The 12,079-nt window shown below is 37.3% G+C and overlaps 1 protein-coding gene across 1 annotated transcript in view; it reads left to right on the top strand.

Moving 5' to 3' along the window:
* LOC136847392 (uncharacterized) overlaps positions 1–9,187 on the top strand; it is a 53,692-nt gene extending 44,505 nt beyond the window's left edge. Inside the window, exon 5 of the transcript XR_010855726.1 lies at positions 7,374–9,187. The gene's annotated coding sequence lies outside the window, so the exon portion shown is untranslated. The remainder of the gene's footprint in view (positions 1–7,373) is intronic.
* Positions 9,188–12,079: the final 2,892 nt, after the last annotated feature.

Raw genomic sequence — 12,079 nt, 5'->3', positions numbered from 1 at the left:
TATATATATATATATATATATATATATATATATATATAATATATATATATATATAGTTGTAGATATAAAACAACTGCCTCATGAACTGGCCGATAAGCAGCGACCAGCATTCTACTCTCCAGCTTCCTGTTGGTGTATTGGATAGCGCGGTAGACTCGGTATTTGAGTTCGCCGGTTCGAGTCGTCCCCGGGCTTCGAACAAGGCTTCCGCTCAGACTTCAGGTTAGTACTGTCTCTGTTGGGGACAGAGATGGGAACATTATACCACATTTGACTGGTAAGCATAAGTACTTCTATCGTTTTATGATTTTACTCTCGCATCATTAGTTCGAAATGCGGCCAATGATACTCTAAATTCATTGATGTTTTCTAAATAGGTAGCTAATGATGACAGTGACCAGCTAAGGTAAGGCAATGACAAGCCTGGGTTGCATTATCAACGGGTTTATTATTTTTCCCCCGTTCCCAAGAAACTGCGTTCCAGAACGTGAATCATATAAACAGAAGTCGGATTGATTGATTGATTGGAGGTTATCTGGCGACGTAACTGCTAGGGTTACTGACGCCATCTCGTTGAAGGTGGCATAGTCAGTAAGCGGTGACTTGGGGAATGACAATGAAATTGATAACTAAGCTGAATCACTTGCTAAAAGAAAAAAGTATGCCAAACAATATTGGTGAACATGTTCCTTCAACTACCCATTCACTGTGTTCCCATTCTAGTTTCTTGGGAATGCAGGTACATGACTTATCTGTGCTGATCTTTTTGATTGGAATATTGCACAAATATCGGAATATTACCCATAAAGACTTTTCTCTCAGAAGTTCACATGAATTAGTTATCGTGCGAAATTAACAGCGAACTGCTATCGATGCCTGATCTTGAATATTTCGAAATATTGTTACAGATCACGGTTTTCTTTATTTTATTTATTTATTTATTTATTTATTTATTTATTTTATTTTTGATGGTTTTGGCGTTTCTGTACTTTATCATTATCACGGTAGTATTCGTAACCGTTGATGTCGATAAGGTTATATATTTTTCCCGTATTTCTTTCATCAAATACTATTCCATCGAGATTACTGTTATTAACATTGCTAATCTTCGGTATTTTTATTAGTTATAAATATCGTCCTGTAATTGTTTCGGCGGTCCTCATATTTATAATGATCGCCGTCACATATATCGATATTGTAACTCACTGATAGTAGTGACAGCTGGAACATCAGTAGCAAGAAACAAAACAAAAATAATGGTTATTTCTGATAGTTATGGTCCTTCATCAAAGATGGAGACTTCTTTTCTTTCCCATTCTTGTCTTCAGTGTTTTCTAATTAAATTGGCTTTTATTTCTTTAGTAATAGGGAAGTATTATATTTACATGTAGAAAAAAAATTAAATGGCGTCGATCCCTTGAACAAAAATACTTGCAAAAGTTATTAGAACTTTAATTAATATCTCATCAATATTGTTTTTTATAGTGTTTGCAAGAGAGAATTCATAAGACTATATATTAATGTTAAATTAATAGTGACCTGAATGAAGGAAAGACGCCGTTTCCAGCAGCCACGCGGAATAGTCACTCACAACAACTTAGGCCCCAGCTTAGCCCCAGCAGGACCCAGTGGGTCCAGTGACCTTAGATTTAACCGTCGCTGAATTCTTATGAGTAAATCGTACGAATGGCACCTAGCTTCTTGTTGGTGTATTGCAAAGCGCGGTGGACTCGTTACTTGGGTTCGCCGGTTTGAGTCGTCCTCGGACTTCGAACAAGGCTTCCGCTCAGACTTCAGGTTAGTACTGTCTGTGTTGGGGACAGAGATGTGAACATTCTAAAGTCTTTGACTTTGAGGCAGAAGCATTTCTATCGTTTTACGATTTCACTCTGGAGCCTTATCTTAGAGCAGAGTTTATTTAATTTGAAATATTGCCCGTTGTACAGTGATATTCTAAATTCATTTATATTCTAGGCGGGGAATCAAATAAACAGCTGATGACTAGTGACCATCTAAGATAGGCCATTTCCAAGCATGTTTATTAGCCCTGGGCTAATGAACGTGTTTATTTATTCATCAAGTTTCATTCTCAAGAAACTGCGTTTAAGAACTTGAATTTTATAGAAATAGACAGGGAACCTAGAGACGCTTTTTTTTTTTTGACGACTGGTCTGGGTCTCCCAGAATGACGATTGATTGATTAGGGTTATCTGGCATCGTAACTACTAGGGTCACTGACACTATCGCCCAGACAGTGATATAATCAGTAAGGGTTGACTTGGGAAGCAACATTAAAATTAACAGATGAGCTTGAACCGCATGCAAAAAAAGACATAACATTTTAAAATTTAGCGAATATGTTCCTTCGGTTCCCTATTCACTCTGCGTTCCCATTCAGTTCATTTTTTCTATGTTTGTTGGGAAAGTGGGTACATGATTCATAAGTGCTGAACTGTATTATCTGAACATTGCCCAAAAAGACACTTCTCCGAAGTTCACATGAATTATTTGGCGAACCAAGTTCATAGGGAACAGGTACCAATACTAGATCTTGAATATTTCGAAATACTGTTACAAATTCTTGTTATTATATTATTTATGTTTTTTTCTTTTGTAGTTTCTTTTATAATTATCACGGCAGTATTCATAACTCAGGAATGTTACTCGAAGTTTTATTATCAGGCTTTCGTTAATTTTATGGTTTTATAGCGTTTGTAAGAGAATTAATCACGCTATATTCCTTATGCGAAACTACTAGATTGACGTGAATGGAACGAAATAATAGAAAGAGTCACTTCAAAGAATCTGGGGCCCAGTCCTCACAACCCAGTGACCGTTGATTTAACCGGCGGTGCGTTCTTGTGGGTAAATCCTACAAAGGATTTCCAGCTTCCTGTTGGTGTATTGGATAGCGCGGTGGACTCGGTATTCGAGTTCTCCGGTTCGAGTCGTCCCCGGGCCTCGAACAAGGCTTCCGCTCAGACTTCAGGTTAGTACTGTCTCTGTGGGGGACAGAGATGGGAACATTATATCAGTTTTGACTTGTTGCAGAAGCATTTCTTTCATTTTATGATTTCACTCCGGAGCTTCCTCCCCTGAACCGCAATGAATTAGTACGAAGTTTGGCCAGTTGTCAATGATACTATAAATTCATTTGTTCTAAATGGGAAGTAAGTAGCTATAATGAATTTAATGCAATGGAAAGTTTGTTTATTAGACTGGTCTGAATCATCAACGGTTATTCATTCTGTTTTTCATTCTCAAGAATGTACTAAGGAGGATGACTTAGACGAGTGGTCGGCGTCCTCCAGAAGGCTCATTGAGTGATTGATTGGACGTCGTAACTGCCAGGGTCAGTAAAGGGTAGGTTAGGAAGCAACACTGGCGTCAAATTCTGTGGTTGAACCGCCTGCGAAAGAAAAGACTAGAAACTAAAAAAAAAAAATTAGTGAATGTTTCTTGGGTTCACCGTGCGTTGCCATTCCTCTTATAAAATATAAGAAGCACCTTATTTTGAAAACATACATGGGATCGTCAGACAAGGAATTAATCATCCCTGTGGAAGGCTATACATAAAACCAAACAAAGTGAAACAAAGTGAAAGTGATTCATTAGTACCGAGTTGTATTATCCGAATATTGCCCAAAACAGACATTTCTCTCCGAAGTTCACATGAATCATTTGTCGAACGAAATTAACAGCGAAGTGCTATCGATGCCGGATCTTGAGTATTTCGAAATGCTGTTACAAATCATTTATTTTTTTCTTTGCTTTAATGTTTCTCTGCTTTATCATTATCATTGCAGTATTCGTAATTGTTGGTATCAATGTTGTTATAGATTGTGTATTTCGTTTCCTATTATAGTAACCATTCCATCGAAATTACTGTTATTAATATTGCTAATCTGCAGTAATCATCGCCCTACAATTGTTTCCGTGGTCATGATATAAATAAGGATTTCTGTCACTGATATTGGCATTATAAGCCATTTAGTCGTGACAGCTGAAACATTGGTAGCAAGAAACAAAAAAAACAAAATATCGACTGTTGCTGATGGCTATGTTCCTCCATCAAAACGAGACTTCTTTTTCCCTTCTTGCCTTCAATATTTTGTAATTAAATTAGGTTTTATTTTGCTGATAAGTATTATATTTATCTGCAGAAAGTAAATTAAGATGGCGAACTGCTTAGGAAAGTTACTCGAACTTTTATTATCAATCTTTCGTTAATCTTGTGGTTTTCATTGTGTTTGTAAGAGAGAATTTATTAAGCAATCGGCTAATAAAAACGCACTCTCCAGCAATATACTTTAAGTTTAAAGAATAACACCGAAGCATCTTCGACTCAGTCCTTACACCCGAGTGACCGTAGATTTAACCTGCGTTGCCTTTTAAGTTAATTTTCCTGCGGTCAAATAGCCTTTTGATGGTGTATTGGATAGCGCGGTGGACCCGGTATACGAGTTCGCCGGTTCGAATCGTCCTCTGACTGTGGGGGACAGAGACGGGAACATTATGAAGTCTTTAGTCTTTGACTAAACGTTCATATGATTTTGAGTTTTAAGCCAGTGACTTATGACGATATTTTTAATGACGAAGCACGAGCTGAATTCTCAGTGGTTTAAATTTATCTTATTTAATTCTTTGAAGTTATTGTATTTAATTCACAACTAAACTGAAGAAAGTTAGAGTTCCTCTAGGCAACTTTGATTTTACTAATGGTATCTAGGATTTGAATAATTGAAATTTATTTGATTCAAATAAGTATTCGATGATGTTAGTGATCAATGTTATTATTGTTGTGATAATGATAATCATAATAATTCATTATTTTTATGAGTATTTATTGTTATTGCTGTTATCATGATCAGCATATTTGGGAGAAATTAGATACATAACAAAGAGGACAGCTATCCCTGCTGTTTAGAACTTTTCCATATTTTATTCAGTTATTTTGTACGAGAACTAGATTTTATTTATATGAGGGAAGTAAAGAGTATAGTCATATATTTAAAAAATGAGGGAGCCATCCTGTTTCTTTAAAGCAACTGCAAAAGACTGATACTTGAGATTTACAAAATTTTCCATCATGTGATTTTTAGAATTTAGTATGTCCTAGGGAGAGATTTTAAGAGCACAGTACTTAAGAGGAAAACTTGCTTTATCTCTGTTGTTTCCCAAGAATTATTTACGATAACTAGACAGAGACAATGCAAAAACGAAATATCCGGTCCCTGACAATTTTCATTTCAAAGTTTTGAAGTCGAATTCTCATAATCCAATATTGCTCGACCAATTAACCCATTGACTTGATCAAGAACCTTGGGTTTCAGTGGAATCAGATTCTTGTAAGCACAATGCATGGTCTATTGTTAGCTTCCTGATGGTGTTAGAACCCAATTCTTGTAGGCAATATGCTAAGTGTAGAAGTAGCTTCCTGTTCGTGTATTGGATAGCGTGGTGGACTCGATATTTGAGTTCGCTGGTTCGAGTCGTCCTCGGATTTCGAACAAGGCTTCCGCTCAGACTTCAGGTTAGTACTGTCTCTGTGGGGGACAGAGATGGGAAAATTATAGTGCCTGTGACAGAGAACATTTTGAGTTTTTATTCAAAGCTAATTTAACCATATGTATCTTGCTAATGGAAATATAGTTTTTTGAATAAGTATTTAATGTTATTCGTGATGAATGACCTTTGACTATATTTTTCATCTAAGCAGAGACTGTGTAGTTAATGGTTAACGTTTATCCAGTTATTTCTTCAATAAGTAAATTAATTTTCATACGTTTTTGCTGTTCTCCAAATAAGAACAAAGCCGAATCATTTCTTTGTAACGATACCATATTATTCGCTTAAATTGACTGAGTCTTGATACTTAACTTTTATTATCATTATTGCTGTTTTCGTTATAATACTGATAATAATGATTTATTATTATTTGCAAGTGTATTTATTATTATTATCTTTTTAAATCTATCATTATTACTCCTTTCATTATTGTTTCCATAGTCAGCATAGTTGGAGAAGTTAGATACCTATAACAAAAAGAACAGCTATCTCTGTCGTGCTTGATACCATATCAGATATGGAACCTTTTCAATTATCTTTTCATATTCAGTCACGTGTGCGAGGACTGGATTTTACTTATGTAAGGGAAGTATGGATTATAATAATATATTTTTTACAAATTATTCTTTAGAGCAACTGCAAAAGACTGTTACTTGAGTTTTTAGTACAAAGTTTGCCATCTCGTGTTTATGAAAGCACAGTCATGTCCGAGGAGGAGATTTGAAGAGAAATTTTATTCATCAATATTTTTTTTTCATGAAATGTTATAATAACAAGACAGAGAAAGAAAGCAAAAAAATATTTGCTGCAAGGTAATCGTGGGTTAAAAAATACCTTTTAAAACTAAGGGAGTCATATTCTCATACTCCAATACCGCTCGACCAATCCACCCATAAAAATTTGACCAAGGACCTTGGATTTGAGTAGCCCCAAATTCTTGTAGGCAAAATGCAAACGTTATACATCAGCTTCCTGTTGGTGTATTGGATAGCGCATTGGACCCGGTTCTCGGGTTCGCCGGTTCGAGTCGTCCCCGGGCCTCGAACATTATAAGGTCTGTCACCCTTGGATGACATGTAATCTTTTTCTGAATTTTTTGATGGCTTGACTGTTATGGTTTTGGATAAAACCCCGAGGGAAGGAAGTTTTTGTTTTAATAGAGTTATAGACAGAACATTTTCTAATTCAAGTCGGTAACCAGTGCCATTCATGACTGACTGGCTAAGGTAAGGCAAGGTTTGGTTTGGTCATTTGATACTCGTAACTACGATCAGCTGGTGTATATATCCAGTTACTTCTCTTCCAGAAATTGTAGTTTTACTAAGCATTTTTCCCATTTCAGAATAAAAAGAAATTGTTCTGCGATAGGAAACGTAAGCATTCATATTTCACCATAACCGTACATTGTAAAGGATTCAGCTCTGAGGCATTCACTGATGTACAAAGAATGAGTGTTGTAATAAAGTGGTATTGGTCTAAAAAAAAACATGTTTCCAGGGAAATTTAACTCCGCAGATTTGTCGAGAAGAATTTACTAGTAAAGATAACAGGTACTGTTTTAGATCATGACCAGTGTTTAACATAAATATAAGAATTACACTGCCATTATTGTTGGTGTTGATGTCGCTGCAGCAGTCATTATTGTAGTCCATTATCCGTTATCTCCTCAGGTAGAAATCTTTTCATCCATGATTACCATTGCTACTATCACTGTTGCCAGAGCCATTGCACATCAGCAGGGGTATCAGTATTTTTTTTTATTATTATTATTATTATTATTAGCCAATTCCATTCTGTCATTCCAGGTGCCATCAACGACCACCATCACAACCGCTTCAGCTGGCGTCATCAAACCCGCCTCTCTGACGGACACCCGCAGCAATCCGAGCAACAGTGTGAGTCCTTGCGCTAATAATGGCGGCATCGTTGGGGTCTACGAGAAGACACCAGGAGACGAATACTACTTGCTGTGCAAACCTGGGCCAAATCCCTTCCAAACTGGAAACCCCATCAGGAGGTGTAAGAAGGCAAACCTTGAGGATTGTTACTCCACATGTGGCAGTAACGAGGTTTACCTCGGTTTCTATCTACAGTCCGGGAAGAATTACGGGCCTTGCGCTCCCATCGCTTCGTCCAGCCCTAAGAGAAATAACGATGACTGCCACACGGTCTTGGCTAATACGCAAGAAAATCCCGACAGTTCACAGTACCTACAGTGGATGTTCTGTGGAGACGGCGATGACTTGAGTAAATACTACAGCGTCACAGATGTGGTTCTCGAACAGGCTCCTGTCGGTGCCGGTAAAAGGTACGTGCTCAAACAGATTGTCTGTTGTCGAATTATGTGAGTCTCGTAGACGACTGTACTGCTGTAAAACTACGGCCGTTGAGGAGTTTTGATGACAGAAGTTGTTATATTTCTCTCTCTCTCTCTCTCTCTCTCTCTCTCTCTCTCTCTCTCAACACAGCTCTTCACCTTGGTCATAATATATGCCAGGGTTAAACAACTTTAACTTAATTTTCTGTAGCTTTAAGAAAATTAAATCAGTGTTAATCCAGAATGGACTTTCATCAGTGGAGATGTATGGTAAATCTTGTGTTGGTTTCAAACCATAAGTAAATTTGGATTGTGTGATTGATGGTTTCTTAATTATCCTCAGATTCCATTTTTCTGATTACGCTAGAGGGATGTCAACCGCACAAGTTCGACAACTATACGGCAACTTTAAAAAAAAATAGGTACAAGGTTATTAAATCATTCTTTAGAACGGAACTGCCAAACATTGTTGGCGGCAAGACCAGAGAAGGAGAGGGCTTGAGCTATTAGGAAAAAGAAAAGAAACGTTACTGAAAATTACAACATTAGGCCTACATCAGAATATTACACTGCAAGTAAGAAGCTAGAAAACCCACCAGAGGGAATGAGCTCTTCCAGGTAAGAATAAGAGGAATGAAAGTGTACACTGACTCTCCTGTTAGATAACAATACGCAAGACTTTTGGAAACAGAAAATATGACAGTAGTGAGTTTCTCATTCCGAGGGTTTAAGAGTACGAGGAATTGATCATAATAAAAAACAATTCCAGTTTTTATCTGAATTTTCGGTTTTTTGCGACCACCTTGCTTAGCATTCGTTCAAAGCACAGCCCATATAGTCTTATCTTCTTGTTTTGATATTACCCTCATTTGGGCCATCAGGCAGGCCTCATTTACTTTTCAGTTATATTTTGTTTCTTGAACGAGGATGTTGCGTCCCCACTCTTTAAATAGATATGTCCGTTTTGCAGTCTTGAATATCACCGATTTTTCACATCTATTAAGTTCTTGGGGCAACTGACTGAATACCCTGTAAGGGGGTAGTGCCGTCAGTGCACCTCAGGCGGTGCACTGTAGGCACTACTAAAGGTTCTTTGCAGCGTGCCTTCGGCCTCTAGCTGCAACCCCTTTCGTTCCTTTTACTGTACCTCCTTTCATATTCTTTTTTTCCATCTTACTTTCCACCCTCTCCTAACAATTGATTCATAGTGCAACTTTGAGGTTTTCCTCCTGTTACACCTTTCTAAACCTTTTACTGTCAATTTCCATTAAAACGCTGAGTGACCCCTTAGGTCCCAGGTGCTTGGCCTTTGGCCTCAATTCTATATATATATATATATATATATATATATATATATATATATATATATATATATATATGTAGAATCTACTGGTCACTTTTACCAGATACATATGCAATTATGTAATAGCCACCAATGCCCTCTTGAGGTCATGTCATTGGCTATTATAATACATTATATATATATATATATATATATATATATATATATATATATATATATATATATATATATATATATACTATATATATATATATATATATATATATATACCATCTTTCTATATATATATATATATATATATATATATATATATATATTAACAAACTGAAGTCTTTGTTTCGTCTGCTCAAAAATCTTTCATGAATAGATGAAAATAGTTTACTTTTTTTCAGATTTGTAAGTCCACATTTTTCTCGCAGACACCTTCGTGGTTTCTGTTGTTCCTAAGAGAATTTTCCGCCGATTTAAAACAGCATTAAAGTAACGGTTCTTCATATAATGTACACCTTTGAATGATGTCTGGAAATTAATCACTGCTCAAGACGTGGTCTTTCTTAGACATGGTCTTTCTTAGACCATGGCTCAAGATACGTGCCAGGTGCTTGAGTCCACTCGTAGCTTGCGGAAACACGATAAAGCATGAAAGAAAGAATCATGTAAATTAGGCTATAAAGCCAAGCACTGGGGCTCGCAGCCATTTACCTGTGAAGTCAGCTGTAGTAAATGAGAGGGGCAGCAAGAAAGGAGACGGGAACAGAGGCAAAGTAAAAAGCCAAAACGTGAGTGTAGCTAAGAACCGAAAGGTCTTTGCAGACACCTTTCAGTGATTTGTAATTGTCGAGTAGACAAAGGCAATTTGCGTGTTGCATTATTAGTCGATTTCCCATTGCCGGCGCACAATGCTCAAGTTTACTCTTGATTGATCATGTAGCCTTTGATTAATGGAGGTTAAGCAGGTGATTCTATCAACGAAAATTGTAGGTTTCAGAGTTAGTTACCGAACTTAGGAAGGCAAAGTTTCTCGAATCTCCAATGCACCCCATGGCTGATGTAAACTTTCGGTGTTGGGTGGATAGACAATATTAAGCAAAAAAAAAAAAAAAAAAAAAAAAAAAGTCTTTTGCCAGCCGTGGGATTCGAACCTGGGTCCTAGTGTTTTCCTAAGCGCAGACCCAAACACTGGAAAATCTGAAGATCCCCCCCTCCCCCTCGCCTTCCCTACCTCCCACATGCGGTCGCTACTTTCGCTCTTCAGATCCATTCTTCAGAAGAATTAATGACTATTAATTGCAGATAAAAAAAATAGGTAAAAAATGCCTCATTAGTGAGATTTAAATGATAGATTAAGACAGGAGAAAGGGAAATAGGCGAAAGAAGAGAGGGGGTCGCTACAGGATGGTCAGGGTGAAATTGGAATTTTTCTTTAGGCCTAAAGCCTAACGAGTTGCTTTTAAACTACTCGAAACTAACTGACGATTGAGGTTATTTTGAACGGCAAGCACACGAAAAAATGCCCCTTCGTTTCATATTCGCATTTTCTGTGGAAAGCGATGATAAAAAAAATCTTTTTCACCTGTACAGCCAAGAAATTATCTAGGTTACCCGCTCCTGGGTCAGCCGATCACTGTCGCCTCCCTTGTCCTGTCACCACCATAATCCCACTCTCTCAGTTTTCCCACTCTTAAATTATTCTTCTCTCGCAAATTCTCATATTCGCCTTGTTAGCCGCACGTGTGTTTGTATTGTAAACTTGTCCGGTATTATTTATTAAAAAATAATGAATTAGTTTAGTCTTTTATTAGCGTTTCCTTGAATTACTAATGGTTTAATCAAGATGCAACCTCCACTTCGGTACGATATCACTAAAGAAAATGGGTAGAAGGAAACTCCTCTGATTATTCGTCTTGAGCTTGAGCTTAGTCTAAGACACGGTCCGTGGTCTAAGACCTTGACCTTGATGAGAAGCAGGGGATCGCAGACGACAGTTCATTTCCGAACTTTTGATCTAAAAAACAAAATTCGGGGGACCGTGCAGATGAGTGCACGAGAAAATATCGTTACAGAACTTTTACACGCAAACACGAACATGCAGACAAACACACCTTCTGTCTCACATTTCATAGTGAATTGTCGAATTCTTGCCCGTGTTCTTAAATCACTCCATTCGAATCCTCTAGAGTCTAGACCAACTTATCTTAATTTTTAGCATATAACCAGTAAGTTTAAAGTTTCTTCTCTTTGCTAGGACACAAGCTATTCGTATCGCCAACCAATAATAATCAGTTTCGTCATGGAAGGAAAAGGGAATTAACGTAAGCAATGCTTATTTCTGAGCTACTTTTAGAAGTCGCGCTCATTTTTCCGATGTTAAATACTGGCAAAAGATTTGTTACATGCTTGGGCCTTTGTCAACTTATTCTGCAGAGGCATTGCCATAATTCTTCGGGTAAATATAATTAAAGGATTGGTTCTGGATAAGCCAGATATAGGGCAACGATCGTCGGCCATTCGCTAAAGTGGACTATAAAGTTGCAATTTATGAGCACTTGGACAAACAATGAAAGTGTGCAATTTACTTAGCAAAGGAACGGGATAGCGATTACTCTGTTTATTGTTGCTGTGTTTTATTTCCTAGGGTTCCACGCCACCGAAGGCGCTGTGCGACGCCCGCAAGCTCAGTTCATCATATACACAATAAAGCATTCACATTCTAAGAATTTTTCTTGTATGCTACAACGTATTTCATATTGATTGTCAAATCCACGTCATTTCATTTATCTTGTCGGTATCAAAATCATTTAACCACGCTTCAGCAACCGTTTATAAATCAAAACGAGACTTCATTTATCAACGGTCTAATCTGCATTGCTTTATTATCAACGGAATGAGTA

This window comes from Macrobrachium rosenbergii, chromosome 2 (assembly GCF_040412425.1).
Source record: "Macrobrachium rosenbergii isolate ZJJX-2024 chromosome 2, ASM4041242v1, whole genome shotgun sequence".
NCBI lineage: Eukaryota > Metazoa > Arthropoda > Malacostraca > Decapoda > Palaemonidae > Macrobrachium > Macrobrachium rosenbergii.
Note: the sequence above shows the minus strand (reverse complement) of the source record. Positions and strands in the feature narration are given on the sequence as shown.